Genomic DNA, 18,558 nt, shown 5'->3' on the forward strand with positions numbered 1-18,558 from the left:
TGGCACCAGGATAAACATCGTCCTGGAAAGACATACGATTTTCACGAGGTTACAAGGTGAAATGGAAACAGTGGGGAACTAAATTGCATCATTAAGAACCCATACATGCGATTTTGGAGAATTGACTTACTCCCTGATCAGAGACCAATAGGTTCGGTGCACCAATGATCATAACTATTAGCCAAAGACCAAGACCTCAAGGAAGCAAGTTTGTTGGACTTTTCAAAATAAAGGAGGGGAAGAAGAATGTTTTTTTAGTGGAATCTGGATTTGTTTGGGAGATGAGTGGTGAGGGAGATGTGAGGCGAGTACTCTCTAATTGGCACCCATGCCTCCAGTAGTGAAGGTTGCCCAGGCAAAAAGGGATATCAATGGACCAGTATGGTGGAAAAGACTAGATGGTGAGAGGGAGTGTATGAACAATTTCCATGGTCCAGTCATTAGGTAATGTTTTGTTGACTAATTTGCGCATAGGAATGGTGTGCATTATGTCTCTGTTAGGTAAAGATGTTGTGTTAAGTTAATTAGTTACTGCATAGATTCTGTTCCTAACATTTTAGTAATTTGCATTATGTTTTCCATTTTATTATTTTGCATTGTGTTTTCCAGGATGGGGGAGATGTGTTATGGTTAAGGTCTTCTGAGGTTTTAGTCAATCCAGAGCCAGGCCACTGAAGTTGTGGAATCTAGAATTATGTTGCATCGCTATGTGGAATTCTGGCCTCCAATGGTGGATTGGAGTTGGTGCCTGTGCTGATGATTGTGTGGCCCTGCTGTTCCAGAGCCACTTGAATAAACCTGTTTAAATGCACCAGAGGATTGTGTATTCCTTCCTGCAGCACACCATTAGACTTTATTCACAAACATTGGAAGATTCTAAATGTGGTAAATTAATGCTTGAAAAATGTTGTTTTCCTTTCAAAAGAGGAAACTTAGTTCAAGATTACACCGTGTACACTTGACTCAAACCTTTTGAAAACCACAATGAAAAACCCTTTGGTGCCATCCTAAGATAGCGGGCCATTATCATTGTAGGGAGTGCAATGTTTGCAGATTCACTGCACAAACGACATCTCTAGACTTGTGACCACAATCTTTTTATTGAGACAAAGATTGTGTACAAATTGTAACGTTGTGGTTATTATATATGTATGTAAGCATGCTACAGACAGACTATGCTACATAGGGATGACAACAGGGAATGCTAAAATATGCATCACTGAACATAGGAGCAATATAAGTCAGGGAAAATGTATTCGCAAGTTGGGAAAATGCACTGGTAAGTTGGCAAAGCATAGGCAAGAGAAAACCCATACCGAAAATGAGTTCAGATGGTCGGCGATTGAAAAACATTCCAATAGAGAACCAATGTGCTTCTGAAGTATGAGCAACTGTGGATGTTCCGACTAAGGTTTTGCAACAGGTCTTAATGATGGGGAAGAACTGATCCAATTGCTTTAGACATTTGTGGTCCAATTTACATATTAGCCTCACGTTCATTTAACTACTTCGGGAATGCCAACTAAAAACCTAGTATCATCATCTACTTAAGTATAACTGCACTCTTAACATGGAAAGCATCCTTTCTACTACTATTTGACACTTAAACATCTACTACAAATTGTTTTCAGGCTTTGATTTTGAGGCATCTGTAGCGTACTCATCTTCCTACATTTTTACCTGTAAAGCACACACTTCTGTACATTACCCTAGGACTGGTTCCCATAGTAAATCAATTCAGTCAAGTGTACAGAAATAAATACAAATGCAAGATACCAGCCTAAACGGATGCTAACCGCCATTGACTCCAGGGATACTTTTGAAACTTTTCTAATTTGAGAAAATCAGAGTTGAATTTCAGCACACATCAATTTTAGGCAAAAAAAATGTTATGGGCTATTTCATCTTATCACTTATTTCTATTTTCACTGTCTTTGTTGAGTGATAGCAGTTCCATTATAGCATCCACATTGTCCCTCATGCAGACACCATAACAAAACAATGCTATGTTAAAGTCATGCAGATGCCTTAGGACAATCCCACCTTGGCATTACAATGGAGGTGTGAGTCTTCAAATAATCAATTGCATTGTGGCACTTCCACCATTCAGCATCCATGTTTAGTCATAACAGGATTAGGGCCGTCAATTACAATTTTCTCTACATCATTACAGGGATGATTACACAGGTCTTTTGGCAGGTGGCAACACATTGCCATCCCCCCGTGAGCATAACATTAAGGTAGACAACAGAAGAGTTCTCGACTGAGTGACATATGCACAGTTCATTTGAAATAATGGTGTTGGGCTAGGTATGTGATGGGAAACTTACAATGAGTTGAACTTGGTACACAATAATATTATTGCATGATATGTCTTTCATGGGATGTAACAAAGAAGAAATCAGTTGATATGTGTCAAAAGAACCAAGTCAAGCTACACCAATACAGACGGGGAACATCACTTACAACGCATTTATTACAACGCACTACCATTACAACGCAACCATTACAACGCAAACCATTACAACGCATTGCGCTGGGGGGCGCTCTAGGATAGGGAATATATTTAATTTACTATCCAACACCTTCCCTACTATCCACGGGGACTGGAGTTGGAATAGTAAATTAAATAAATCACTATCCAGCGCTTAAAAGCACTATGCGTTGTAGTGGTATGCGATGTAAAAACCGCGTTGTAACAGCAGGCTTTGTAATAGCCTGCGTTGTAGTGACACCAATCCATACAGACAGGTGCAGTCCATTCTGTTACTGGCTAAAGGATGTGAGAGAGTATACAGCATTGATAGTGTTTAAATATTAGAATTAATGGATTCTTTGCCTTGATGAATGCCCTGGACAGCAGGGCAGAAACATATTGGCACAATATGAGAGGACTGCATTTTGTAGTCTACTGAGATCCTTTGTTGTTTTTTAGCCACGTGGTAGGAAGTGAGTGATAAAAATCACAGAAGATTTGCCCCTCTAGATATATAACATTTCTACGTTTGACGGCCCTGCTGATATTTACAACAAAACACCCTAGCATGGTCACCTACTCCTTCAACTAAAAAGTTACAGAGAACGACCATCATGGAAAACAATCCTCTTTTCACGGTGAAGGAAGGGCCTGATGATCAAGTGTATCATCTGGGTAAGCGATGGCCTCTGTCCTTTTTAATGGGAAAACCACTTCACGTGCTTTCCTTATGTATGATGTGACCATAAGGGGCTCCATGTAAAATGATTATAAGGGTGTGACAAGTACTGTTTATTCTGAGCAATTTATTTTGACACTGTAAGAATTTCACACTTCACCTCCCATTTTTGTGAAGCAAGCTGTATACTTTTGTCATATTTATTCTGACACTGTAAGACTTTCACACTTCACCTCCCATTTTTGTGAAACAAGCTGTATACTTTTGTCATATTTATTCTGACACTGTAAGACTTTCACACTTCACCTCCCATTTTTGTGAAACAAGCTGTATACTTTTGTCCTATATGTGAGTGATGTAAATACACTACACATCACATGTGATATTTAACTTCCACTCCATCTGTGCTTTTTCTGTTGCATCTACCAGAGTCTTACATGAAAATTAATTAGACCAAATGGGTGCACCAATTTTGACCATTTTAGGGTCTGGTACAGGACAGTCGGTCCGTGTACAGAGTCATATTTTCAGAAAAAATAGGGCCCATATAAAGGTAAAAAAAATCCGAAGTGACCACGCAGAAGAGTTTACTTTCTTACCTCCACTCACAACGTTAGAACTGAATGAGAACATCATATAGTAGCACACAACTGAAAATTACTAAACGTGTATCTTGTATCTGAAACTCCAGCTGCATAATTAAGTAATACGTGCGTAGATCTAACTGTGTTTAGAAATATATCGTTCACAACATTTCCCAGCCCTGCATTGGCTACTAAGCAAGTGCTGTAATTACTTGCAGCTCATGACAAAGCCATAGACAGTGGTTGAATGATAGCTTTAGGGTAGGAGGTTTGTGCAATAATAGACTGAAACAGATTTGCATTAGCAACATGATACATTAATTATTTCATCGAGGGCCTTTCTGTACTGAGAACAAGACTTTCAGACTGATTAGTGGAATTAACATGGTGTTGCCGAGTCAGCACTTTTTGCATTTTATGAAGTAATCCAAGCATCATTCAAAAGTTTTGTTATGAAAACATCTGTTTATGTTAAACACTATTGGAAGACTGCCACGTTGAAGTTTTAAACTGCACTGTTGCGCAGAAATATGTTCCTGTACATTACCCGGCGATAAATCATGGGGTTTGGAGGTAATATCAATGTACATTGCTTGTGAACAAGGCCATAACTCAGTGGAAGCTGCAATTTGAAGGACGCTGCATATTTGACGGGTGATGAGTTTTCTGATTTAAATATTACTGTGGAAGCTCTTTTATAATCAGGATTATCTACTGGTAAAGCACTTGCAGTGCTTGTGTTTTTAAAGTGCCTATCGTTTACAGGAGTATTTAGGGTTCTAGGGCCAGATGTAGGTAAATGTCATTTACCGATTTTTAAATACCAAATTTTACCGATTCGGTATTCAAAAATCGGTAAATGACATGTAGGGAAAAATTCGGTATTTTTTACAGAATCTGTATTTGCTATTGAATCCTATGGGCCTTGAAGCCCATGGAATTCAATAGCAAATGCCGATTCGGTATTTACCGAATCGGTAAAAATACCGAATTGCTAAGGGGGACAGGGTGTCACTTTGACACCCTGTTGCACCCCTGTAACTGGCTTTTGCGCCATGTCTGTCTGCCACATGGCACAGGTGTACATGCACAGATGTGCATGTACACATGAATTCGTAATTTACCATGCAATTGTATTGCATGGTAAATACCGAATTCTTAATGCCCTGTTGCACTGTTAGACATGCTACCTACATCTCAAATTACATATTCGGTCTTTTTACCGAATGGTAAATTTACAGAATCGGTAAATTTACTGATTCTGTAATTTTACCGATTCGGTAAAACTACCGAATATGTCCATTTTTGGTGCCCCTACATCTCCATAGCCCTTTACCGGTCGGAAACGGCCGAAAATCGGTATTTTTGGCCGATTCCGATCGGTAAAGGGCTACCTACATCTGGCCCCTAGTTTCTGGGATATTCATCAGCAACTCGTTTTTTTTAAAATACAGTTTTCCAACCTTGAATAGAACTATTTGGTGCAGTTTAAGAACATGCATTTGATAATTTTTATTTTTATACTGCATTTGCTAATAATGTTATAAAATATACAGGCTAGAATGATGCCATGTGGACAATTCTCTTGCTTTTAGGGTGGAAAATTCCTCATTTCCAGGCTCTGTGATACATTAAATGATTAAGCTATCCACCATAGTACTATATAGTAACCCTGTGTTCATCTCACATTAAACATTATTGGTTTTAGAATGCTTCCACCTGTCCTTTGACTGAAATGTAGCCCACCTATGGAAAAATGTTTTTAGAAAAGCAAATAAATCACAGAAATCAAACACAAAATGTGAGTGTCCATGATGCCCCTTCAACACGTGACTGTTACCCAAATGTTCTGTGTATCTATGAATACTGGTATCAAGAAAACATTCTAAACGAATACTGTTTCTGCAAATATCAGAGCATAAAGAATAAATCGGATTAAGATTGGTAATTTTTCCACATGTTTTACTTATGGATGGCGCTTGCATTTCACTGTAAATCTTGTACAATATGAAGGGTTCAGGAAAGAAACGCTTTTGGTGGAATGCTCAGTCTTAGCTTAACAACAACTTTTTTAAAGAGTGGCCACAATAGATCGGTGAAACTAGGTTACTGGTTGACTGGGGTGCATGCCCTAGTCAAACAGCAACCACAATCACAGTCAGGGTGAGGCACAAACATACCCCAAATTTACCTGTGCTCAATACCCCGGTAGCATGGCACAGAGTAGTCAGGCTTAACTTAGATGCAATATGTAAAGTATTTGTGCAACACTTCAAACAGTAAATCAGTGAAAACACCACACAAAAAGGTTCCCAAATCATGTTGGAAAGATAGAGCTTACTTTATTAAATAAAACAGCCAGATAACTGAGATTATCTATAGGCTGTTCTAGACCAGGCCAAATTCAAAAGTTCATACTGGCCATGATGGAGTGGCGGCAGGCTACAGGGACCCCACTAGGCTAGCTGAATCAAGTACCTTAAATCTTGGTTGCATAACGTTGTGTGGATCTGCGATGAAGATAAGCTGTGCAGCCGAAGCGATGAGTCGGATCCAAGATGCAGCAAGGCTGCGGTGTTAGGTCCAATTGTATCATCCTCAAGACTTCCATCGATGGGGATTGCAATGTTAAGTACGGCTTAGGAGATGTGGCGCGCAACTGCCGATATGTTGGTTCTGAGGCGCTGCAAGGCTGTGATGTGGAGTCCGGTGTTGTCATGGAGGTTGCCGTTGGTGACCAATACAAGAACCTGAGTCAGGGATGCACCACGCCATCAGGGCGGTGCATCAGTTTAGAGTACTGTTGAGGCTATGTGAGTCTTTGCAATGGGTCCAAACCATGCAGCAGCAACAGTGATGTATCAGCTCTGCTCAGAGATGCGCCATCCAGAGCAAAGATGCATCAGTTCTGCTCGCAAGCACCTTAGATGCACTTCTAAGGGTCCAGGACTGAGGTGGCACCACTTAGCAGGGTAGACTCACAGATGGCAGAGTACAGGTGTAGGTGCAAGGTTGTTTGAAGACTCGTTTGTCCCTGAGGCTTCCAATCCGGCTAGCCAACTAGCCCTTGAAGTACCTCTGAGTTCTGGGTTCAAGAGATACAGGCCTAATCCTTCTTACCCTGGCAAGTGGGCAGCAGGCAACAGGGAAGAAGTTCCTTCAAAGTTGCAATCCAGCAGAGTGGCAGTCCTTCAGCAGCACAGCAGTTATTTCTCCTTGCAGAGTATCTACGGGTCCTAAAGTATGTTGAAGTGGTGGTGGCTGAGGTCCTTCTTTTATACACAGTTGTGTCTTTCAAACTGGGTAGAAACTTCGGTATGCATGCCTTTGAAGTGCACAGATGCCCTGTCTCTCCATGACACTTGAATCATGCCATCCTGGCTGATGAGGGTTGAAAGCCAAAAACCGGTCCTAGGATGCTTGTTTCCAGTCCAGGGAGGACCTGGCCTGGCAGTTCGGGCTGGACCGTTCCCATTGGGTGTAGGGTCAAGACTGATTTGCAAATGGCTGGGTCCAAACTGGAATGGCTTGGTGAGCAAATAAATTATGGATTTAGGCCCAGATCTCCGTACTGGGGTGAATGTATAACATTGTTTTGCATTCTGCCCATCAATAGTTCTTTTTGCATTTGTCACCCCGAGTTGGATAGGTATGCTCAGACGTGAGTCCCATGCTCTCCATGCCACTGGACTCAAGCTATCCTGGCTGAAGAGGGGAAAAACCCCCAAACTGGTTCTAGGATGCTTGTTTCCAGTCCAGGGAGGACCTGGCCTGGTAGTTCTGGCTGGACTGTTCCAATTGGGCTCAGGGTCAAGACTGCTTTGCATATTGCTGGGTCCAAACTGGAATGGCATGGTGAGCAAATAAAGGATGAATTTAGGCACAGATCTCTGTACTGGGGTGAATGTAGAACATTGTTCTGCATTCTGTCCATCAATAGTTCTTTTTGCATTTGTCACCTCGAGTTGGATAGGTATGGTCAGACTTGAGTTCCATGCTCTCTATGCCACTGGAATAAAGCTATCCTGGCTGAAGAGGGGTGAAACTCCGAAACCGGTCCTAGGATGCTTGTTTCAAGTCCAGAGAGGACCTGTCCTGGTAGTTATGGCTGGACTGTTCCCATTGGGCGCAGGGTCAAGAATGCTTTGCATATAGCTGGATCCAAACTGGAATGGCATGGTGAGCAAATAAACGATGAATTTAGGCCAAGATGTATGTACTGGGGTGAATGTAAGACTTTGTTCTGCATTCTGTCCATCAATAGTTCTTTTTGCATTTGTCACCCCGAGTTGGATGGGTATGCTCAGACATGAGTCCCGTGCTCTTCATGCCACTGGAATCAAGCTATTCTGGCTGTAGAGGGGTCAAACCCCAAAACCGGTCCTAGCATGCTTGTTTCCAGTCCAGGGAGTTCCTGGCCTGGCTGTTCGGGCTGGACTGTTCCCATAGGGCGCGGGGTCAAGACTATTTTGCATGTGGCTGGGTCCCAACTGGAATGGCATGGTGAGCAAAAAAAAGATGAATTTAGGGCCAGATCTCTGTAGTGAGGTGAATGTATGACTTTGTTCTGCATTCTGCCCATCAATAGTTCTTTTTGCATTTGTCTCCCCGATTTGGAAGGTATGCTCAGACGTGAGTCCCGTGCTCTCCATGCCACTGGAATCAAGCTATTCTGGCTGAAGAGGGGTCAAACCCCGAAACTGGTCCTAGGATGCTTGTTTCCAGTCCAGGGAGGACCTGGCCTGGCAGTTCGGGCTGGACTGTTTCCATTGGGTGCAGGGTCAAGACTGATGTGCATATGGCTGGGTCCCAACTGGAATTGCATGGTGATCAAAAAAGTGATGGATTTAGGCTCAGATCTCTGTCATATCTTTGTACTGGGGTGAATGTATGACATTGTTCTGCATTCTGTCCAGCAATAATTCTTTTTGCATTTGTCACTCCGAGTTGGACGGGTATGCTTAGACGTGAGCCCCGTGCTCTCCATGCCACTGGAATCAAGCTATCCAAGCTGAAGAGGGGTGAAACCCCGAAACTGGTCCTAGGATGCTTGTTTCCAGTTCCGGGAGGACCTGGGCTGGCAGTTCGGGCTGGACTGTTCCCATTGGGTGCAGGCTCAAGACTGATTTGCATATGGGTAGGTTCAAACTGGAATGGCATGGTGAATAAAACAATTATGGATTTAGGCCCAGATCTCTGTACTGGGGTGAATATATAACTTTGTTCTGCATTCTGTCCATCAATAGTTTTTTTTGCATTTGTCATTTTGAGTTGGATGCTCAGACGTGAGTCCCGTGCTCTCCATGCCACTGGAATCAAGCTATCCTAGCTGACGAGGGGTGAAACCCGAAAACTGGTCCTAGGATGCTTGTTTCCAGTCCCGGGGGGACCTGGCCTGGCAGTTCGGGCTGGATTGTTCCCATGTGGTGCAGGGTCAAGACTGATTTGCATATGGCTGGGTCCAAACTGGAATGGCATGGTGAGCAAAAAAGCTATGGATTTAGGCCCAGATCGCTGTACTGGGGTGAATGTATGACATTGTTTTGCATTCTGTCCATCATTAGTTCTTTGTGCATTTGTCACCCTGAGTTGGACGGGTATGCTCAGATGTGAGTCACGTGCTCTCCATGCCATTGGAATCAAGCTATCCTGGCCGAAGAGGGGTGAAGCCCCGAAACCAGTTCTAGGATTCTTGTTTCCAGTCCAGAAGGACCTCGCCTGGCAGTTCGGGCTGGACTCTTCCCATTGGGCGCAGGGCCAAGATTGATTTACATATGTTTGAGTCCAATCTGGAATGGCATGGTGAGCAACAAAACGATGGATATAGGCCCAGATCTCTGTACTGGGGTGAATGTATGACATTGTTCTGCATTCTATCCATCAATAGTTCTTTTTGCTTTTAGAAAGTTGGCCTTCTCTTGTTTCCACCATTTGGTGCCTGCAGTCCTTATCCTGGGTTACATGCCCAGGTATAGCAGGTCTTTGGGTTGGTCTTTGAATATTACTCTTAGACAGTTACGCAAAGGGGAAATATGTGTTGGTAGGAGAGGCCATGTCGTACTTGAAGGGGCGGAGCTGTCACTTAGACAGCTGTAATGCCAGAAACGGGTCCTAGGAAGCTTGAATCCGGTCCAGGGAAGGGATGGCCTGGCCGTTCGGGCTGGACTGTTCCCATGAGGCACAGGGTCAGACTGATTTGCATATGGCCATTTCTGAACTGGGGTGGCAGAGTGGGCTAAAGAATGGTGATGGATTAAACCCAGATCTGTTGACTGGGTGTGAGTGCTTGATTGGTTCAGATGCTCCGTCCATCACTACCCTCTTTTGTACCTATCACACTGGCAAATCACAAAGGTTCTGCCTCAGCACAATTACAAAAGGGTTCACATTAGTCTTTTGTGCCCTCAGACAGGGTGGGGCCAGGGCAGGGAAGAAGGAAATTCCAAACACATCTGGACCCCTAGAAATTTTTTCTACGTCAACTTTTGCACCAAGGATAAATAGTGGATCCTCAGACTCAACTCTTCGGTGCACCTCTGGAAGACTCAGAAGGATTGTTTTGCTGCTCTGCTGCATGAAACACCGCCAATCTGCTGCCCTGCTACTCTCCTGCCTGCTGCCTGAGTGAATAGGATTGGACCTACACTTTGAACCCACTCACACCAATACATGATTTCAAAGTTGTTCCTGCGACATTAGGGAAAAGTAACTCCCTACAAACTGGCATTCCTAAAGTCCACGTAACCCTCAACTTAGCAAACAGATTTGTCTCTTGCACTGGAGGTACAGGCCACATCATGCTAAACAAGATCACCTTAAAATGCCCTCCAGTCAAAGCCAGGTCTCTCTTAAAAATAGTCTGTGCATATTGGAAGACCTTACATAGGAAGGCAGTAAACTATCTCTTCCAGGAATCAACAAAGTTCGCGATGCTCCAGAACATTCAGAAATGCATATTTGGCTTGACATTTTCTGATTTAATAAAGCCAGAACTCAGTAACGAGATCTAAGCCAGCCTTTCAAGGTTGATGAGAATCAAAAGCCATTCAGATTTGAATACATTGAATTCTACATTAAGGAAGTATTTTGACAGTGAACAATTTGGCAATTCTGTACCTTATGCATCATTTTTTCATGTTTAACTCCAGTTTGCACCGATGGACTATCCTCTGCTACCAACTGGGCATGTACATTGGTACTGATTTTCATGCACATATGTTTTGTTACTGTACTCTCTTTTACATGTACCTCCCTTTATTATGTGAAGCACTAAGATACCGTGGTGGGTGTCGTTTGTGCAATAAAAAAATCAAATAACTAAATAATTCTTAATGTCCGCAAATACTCAACACATGGCATAAATCCATGCAGAGTTGACATTTTTATATCTCTATGATATTTGTTTAAAAAAAATTATCTTAAGTGATGTTTTTCAATACTTATGAGACTTTCTTGTTTTACATGTACTAGTCTTTGCCAGTATAAAATTAACTTTCATTAAAGCTTTTGTTTCTTGATTTAATATATACCTCAAGTATCACGGCATGCATGTCATGGTCATTTCCCAGCCCCATAGATAAGAAGTGTTCCATAGACAGCTTAATAATACCCATTTTAACCGTCTCAGAAAGGTAAACGTTGAAACGCCCCTGATAAGATTTCAACCTGTCCCTAAGGGTACAAACAAATCTCTGCAGAAGTAAGTAGAATTATACATGCTGTTTCAAATCAAAGATCGGATTCCCTTGCAGCATCTCACCTGCCATTTGCCTTCTTGTCCATCAACAGGCACAACTAAGTCTAAAGTACTGTAGGCCTGGTTAACACAGAACTCGCTGTTCAGGAAAATAAAGAATTCCTGCTCTTATAGTGGAAGAAAATAGGTATATCCATTCTGAAATATTCATTAAATGACTGGGTGTATCAATATGTTGGAGGAAACAGTGTATCACTACGTGCTGCTTCCTTGAGAACATCTGTGCATAAACAATTTAAATGAGGGACCATGAATATCTCTCAACACAAATACTGAGTTAGTTTGGAAGTACCCACTGTTCCCAGCTAGTATTCTATTCTGTGTTTTATGTCGTTATCCAAACTGAAGTAGCCCAGTTCACAAAATAATTAGTAAATCTGTACTCCTAGTAGTGCTCGTAGCACAGGTGCAGATGTACTACTTTTGAGAATTCCCAATCAATCACAGCATTAGGACTAGAAAGCCACACTTTGGAAGACCTTGTTCCATTTTCTGTGCCCTCCCATTTCTCCAGTGCTGAACTGTGCAAAACAGACAGCTCAACTGTGTGGAATATTTGTGTTCGAAGGGAAACTGTTTTTCAACTTGCAGAAACGCCTTCTCTAAAACCCTCAGAGTTTGGAGGTGATATATCTCTCCTCCAGCGATCTCCTGCATAGGTAAGGTTCAGATAGCAGTCAGTGAGCACCGATAAACTCAAAAGAGTTTGGGCATATGCAAACGTAAGAGGCAATATAGGTCATGTTATTTAATTCCACACCATTATTGCATGGGAGTTACTACTGTGGAATTCTTAATAACGGAGACCTGTAATTGCGTAGTAGTAAATCTATCTACATCAGACACACAGCCTTTTGTGGATACCTGACAGACTTCAGTAAAGCCTTGTCTGACCACACACATGGGTTACTACTGTTAAGGGCATTGTGAATCATGCCCAATATGCCTAATTCTATGATGAAGTGAATATTTCTAATACAATGAGTTACCTACTGTCTTCTGCTATATTTTCATTGACTTCAATTTATTATATGGATCCACGTACATCTGAAATTTTCATTACAACCATCAACTATAGCTATATCTGCTTATGTCCTTGGCACCTGGTGTCTTTGCTCCCAAGCTGCAAAGTAGGTATTCCAAGTAAGGGATACCCTGGAGGTATTTAAATATGTTTTATGTGGATTGTGGGGTGGTTGCCCCGAAGACATATCTGGGGCTCAGTTTTCTATTATGGAAATAGTGTTTGGAAAGTGCTACCCTTGTTAGCTATCAAAAGAAAATCTGCACTATCACTCATTTGGCCTCAGCTGGTTGACCATTTTGGTCTATGAGATACAATCCGATGTATGTTAAAAGCATTAGAAAAGTAGGGAGCACAACCAAACTCAGGCTGTTGGGTGTTACTGAGATACACCGGGAGAAGCAAGATCTTACTCTATGCAGCAAGATCTGTTCATTATACAAAAAGCCAAACGTTTCCTTCCCGACTGGCATTCGTTGAATTTGGCTAATGACCTCTGACCCTGCTCGCAGGGCCGGCCGCTCCACGCACCGCATGGCCCACCGTGTGTCTCTAGGACTTCACCCATGCTTCCGCCTGTTGGACGCTGCTTCTGCACCCTACGTATTCTGAGTTGCTGCTCTGTGCCCCTTGCGTTTGGTTGTGCCCACTGTTGTTCTGCCTGTATCTTGTTTATTTTTTGCTCTACCCGTGATTGTCTGCCTGTGATTGTTTTCCCGCTTTGTGCCCCCACCCCACTCCCCGGCGCCGCTCCCCGTGTACTTCTGTACCCGCTTCCCCGACGCCCATTCGCCGCCCCGCTCCCGCCTCCCAGCTGCTCCTCCCTCCCACTTCGCCTTATATGGAGGAGACCGCGCGGAAGCGCCGCGGACGCACGCAGTGGGTGTGCCAAAGGCACGCCCATCTGCGCCCGTCCACGCCTGGATCGCTCCCAGCGCCAGAACCCCTGGACCCCGTGCCCCCGCCACGCCAGACTGCACTACGACTCCAGCACCCTCCGTGCACTCCACACCGGATGAGCCCACCCCTGCTACAGAGCCACCCGGGAATGCACCCAAGGACCCTTCACCTGCCGCAACTGCAACTACCCCAGCATCCAGCCCACAAAAACACCAGCCAAATAACCCAACCACCTCCGCTGCATCCTCTTTAACACCCGCTCCGCTTGTAAGCACGCCATCGAACTCTGGGACCTCCTAGACTCCACCGCCCCGACGTTGCCTTCCTGACGGAGACCTGGCTGTACGCCACCTCAGCCCCAGACATCGCCATAGCCATCCCACAGGGCTACAAGATCTCCCGCAGAGACCGCAACAATGTAGTAGGAGGTGGAATCGCAATTGTCCACAAAGACTCCATCAGAATCTTAACTAACACCAACGACACCTACACCACCGCCGAGCACATGCACTTCCAGATTCACACCGACCCCAACATGACCCTCAGAGGAACACTCATCTACAGACCCCCGGACTCCGACCATAGTTCAGCGACGCCATCGTCGATCTCTTCAGCACCCACGCCCTCGCCTCCACGGATTGCATCCTACTTGGGGACCTGAACTTCCACCTCGAGAACAACAACGAGGCCAACTCCACCACCCTGATTGACAACCTCGCCAACCTCGGACTCAAACAGCTCGTGACGACACCCACCCACGCCGCTGGACACACACTGAACCCCATCTTCTCCGCAAGCCCCCACGTCTCCTTCAACCACACCACTGAACCCCACTGGACCGACCACAGATGCGTCCACTTCACCTTCAGGAAACCCACCACATACCACCGCACCCAACAGCTGCCACACCGCTGCTGGGGCAAGATCACCGAGGACCAACTGACGGCCACCCTCGCCCAGAGACCACCCACCGACCCCACCGACCCAGACACCGCCGCAACCAACCTCACACAATGGATCAACAACTGCGCCAACACCCTTGCCCCTCTCAAGACCTCCACAACCAACAAGAAAGCCACCTGGTTCACCGAAGACCTCCGGAACTCCAAGCACACCTGTCGGAAGCTGGAGAAGAAAGGGCTCCACGACCGAACACCAGACAGCCACACAGCCCTTAAGAGCTCCACCGCAGACACCACCAACTCATCAGGACCGCCAAGAGGACCGCCAAGAGGACCGGCTAGACAACAACGCACAGAACACCAAAGAGCTCTTCAGCATCGTGAAAGAACTCTCCAACCCCAGCTCGAACACCAACGACATCCCACCATCACAAGACCTGTGCAACTCCCTGGCCACCTTCTTTCACTGCATGATCACCGACATCCATGACAGCTTCGGCTCCGACCCCCCCGCACCCACCACCGAGTCCACCGCCCCGCGACTACCACCGCACCAGCCTCCTGACCACTTGGTCCAGCATCAGCGACGAAGACACCATCAAAACCATGAACTCCATCCACTCCGGTTCCCCATCGGACCCCTGCCCTCACCACGTCTTCAACAAGGCCAGGACTACCATCGCGCCCCACCTCCGAAAAATCATCAACTGCTCCTTCGAGACAGCCACCTTCCTGGAAATCTGGAAGCATGCCGAGATCAACGCCCTTCTGAAGAAGCCCAAACCGGACCCCAAGGACCTCAAGAACCTCCAGCCCATCTCCCTGCTTCCATTCCCGGCGAAAGTAATAGAGAAGATCGTCAACAAACAGCTAACCCACTACCTTGAAGACAACAACATCTTGGACCCCTCCCAATCCGGTTTTCGCAGCAAACACAGCACAGAGACCGCCCTCATCGCCGCCACTGACGACATCAGGACCTTGATGGACAAAGGAGAAACAGCCGCCCTTATCCTCCTGGACCTATCAGCAGCCTTTGACACAGTCTGCCACCGCACCCTATCAACACACCTCCAGGACGCCGGCATTCAAGAGAAGGCCCTAGCCTGGACCACATCCTTCCTCTCCGGCAGAACCCAGAGCGTCCGCCTCCCACCCTTTCGCTCAAAAACCACCAAGATCATCTGCGGCGTCCCACAGGGAATCTCCCTCAGCCCGACGCTGTTCAATATCTAAATGGCTCCTCTCGCCCACGTCGAACGACAACATAACCTCAACATCATTTTCTACGCCGACAACACCCAGCTAATCATATCCCTCACCGAAGACCCTCACACCACCAAAGCCAACCTCCACGGAGGAATGAGGGCCGTAGCCGACTGGATGAAGGACAGCAGACTGAAGCTGAACTCAGCCAAGACAGAGGTCCTCATCCTCGGACCCGCCCCATCAGCCTGGGACGACTCCTGGTGGCCCACATCACTAGGCACAGCCCCGGAACCCACGGACCACGCACGCAACCTGGGGGTCATCCTCAACTCCACCCTCTCCACGACCAGACAAGTCAACGCCGTCTCCGCATCCTCCTTCAACAACCTCCGAATGCTCGACAGAATCTTCAAATGGATCCCTATCGACACGAGAAAGACCGTCACCCAGGCCTCGTCACCAGCCGACTCGACTACGGGAATGCCCTCTACTCAGGAACAACAAACAAGCTCCTGAGACGACTACAACGAGTCCAGAACGCCTCAGCTCGACTAATCCTCGACGTTCCCTGCCGCAGCCACATCACACCCTACCTGAGAGGCCTGAATTGGCTCCCTGTCAACAAGAGGATCACATTCAAGCTCCTCATCCACGCACACAAAGCACTTAACAACACCGGACCTACGTACCTCAACAACCGACTCAGCTTCCACACCCCCTCCCGAAGCCTCCTCTCAGCCATCCTCGCCCTCGCCTCAGTTCCTCGTATCTGGAAAACCACGGCCGGAGGAAGATCCTTCTCCATCTCGCGGCCAAGACCTGGAGCACTCTCCCAACCAACCTATGACAGACTCAGGACCTTCTGGCCTTCAGAAGACTCTTCAAGACCTGGCTCTTCGATCAGTAGCGCCCCCACCCCCTAGAGCCTTGAGACCCTCACGGGTATGTAGCGCGCTTTAGAAATGTAATGATTGATTGATTGATTGCTATATTAGGGGCCAAGACTTAAGCGTTCACGCTGTGCATTTGTGCTGGCAATCACATTAGAGGAGGAAAAGCATTGAAAACTGCAGCATCAATAAATGTATGTTTTGCAGAAAAATTCTCAAAACCGCAAAGCCAAATGATTGTGCTTCACATAACATCAAACCCAAGATAATGAGTGCAAAAGGGGTGTAAGAGAGTGAGACCAGTGCAAAGACTCTAAGGATTTCTTGTCAATGGGCAGTTGAATACATGATATTAATGTGTTCGAAATTTCATATTTGCATGGTTTACTCTTGGACGGTTGTTATTGCATTGAATTTTGTACCGGAAGGTGCAGTTCAAGTGCAAATGTCATGCAAGACCCAGCGGCCTCACTTTTGTGTGCTTGAAGGCATGTTTGTGAAAGCACAACCAATGATACACCTGACATGTGCATATTTGTAACAGTGGCCCCATGAACCTTCAAAATTTGCATGTAAAGTGGGATACCCCCAGCACTTGATGGCTTGGTAATCCGGGTACAGTGAAAGGTTTATTTGTTTTCAAATGTCCTCTCCTTTCTGCAAGCCTGCAGCCAAAAGCTCATAGAAAAGCTGTCATGGGAATACCCTGGCAGTGCTAAAAGGGTGGGGGATGGGGGCTGAGGGCAGCTAAGTTAGTCAACTCTGAAGAAATTTAAGAAAAAGGATATAGAGAACTGCTGAAAGCACAAGCAGGAGATACAAATGTCAGAAAGAAAAATGTTTTGTGAACAATGATGGCAGATAGAAACTGAAAAAGGAGGAATGGTAGAGGGAAAGAAAGTGGGTGGGAAGAAAGGGATACAGAAAGGAAAAGTGAAAGCAATGAAACATGAAGGTAAGGAAAGATGAAAGGAGGGTGAAAAGAGCAAAAGATGGAAGGGTGCAAAGAATGATATAAGGATAACAGATGAACGGATGGATAAAAGGGTGTGGGAAATGGGATAGATTGGTGATATTATGAAAGGAACATTGAAGGGAGAGATGGAAAAGATGGATAAATATGTAGGAGGGATAAGAAGATGAACTGGTGGTAGAGCGAAATAATGGATGGGTGGGTGGATGAGACGATCAATATGTAAACAAAATGTCATTAGATGAATGGATTTGTTTGGCAAAGCATCAGTCTTCTAGTCCAACGTCAGTTCTGCTCAGGAAAGTGCATATCATGTTCCCCAAGATGTGTGCCCAAGTAGCTGGTGGGAGCTGCTTTTGGGGAGAAGTGAAGGTACACAACAGTCTTGGGTATTCCCCCGGGCGCTATTTTGGAGCAGGTGTTTATGATTGCTTCATATCCCGGCAGAGGTGCATCAAAGTTATCGGTAACCCTTATGTAAATAGCCCATTTTTGTGAACGGAATGATTTCCTAAAAAATATCTGCAGTATACTGTGTCGTCTGCCCAGCATCCTTATAGGAAAACAAGAATTCGCAAATTATGCAATTCCCAAAATCACACAGGGCACCATTTAGGGACTTGGCCTTAGCATGTATTAATGAATTGGACATAGAAGAGATGGAGCATAAAGTGTGCCTGTTACAACTGGGGTTCTCTAGTTGGCAGAGGTAGGTACCACTGTCCAAATAGGAACCCTTGCTTCTAGTCAGGGTAAGGAGGAAACCCTCTGAGATAACCCCTGCTCACCCTCTAGGTAGCTTGGCACGAGCAGTCAAGGCTAATCAGAAGGTAATGTGTAAAGTATTTGTACCAACACTCACAGTAACACAGTGAAAACACCACAAACTGACTCCACAACAGTTTAGAAAAATAAAGGTATTTAATCTAAACTACACAAGACCAAAATGACAAAAATCCAACATACACAGTTCAAGAATATGGTTTCAAAAGAGTTCTTAAGGTTGTAATAAAAGTTCTTTAGGTTGCGATAAAATAATCCACAGTTGCGTGAAAAGTTCACAGTTGCGTCACGTTTCAGACACAGTACCTTTAGTTGCGACAAAGTTCCAAAAGCAGAAGCTGGTGCGGTGGAAAACAAGCGATACGTTGCTCCTGAGACCCAG

Source organism: Lissotriton vulgaris, chromosome 4_1 (assembly GCF_964263255.1).
Source record: "Lissotriton vulgaris chromosome 4_1, aLisVul1.2, whole genome shotgun sequence".
Classification (NCBI taxonomy): domain Eukaryota; kingdom Metazoa; phylum Chordata; class Amphibia; order Caudata; family Salamandridae; genus Lissotriton; species Lissotriton vulgaris.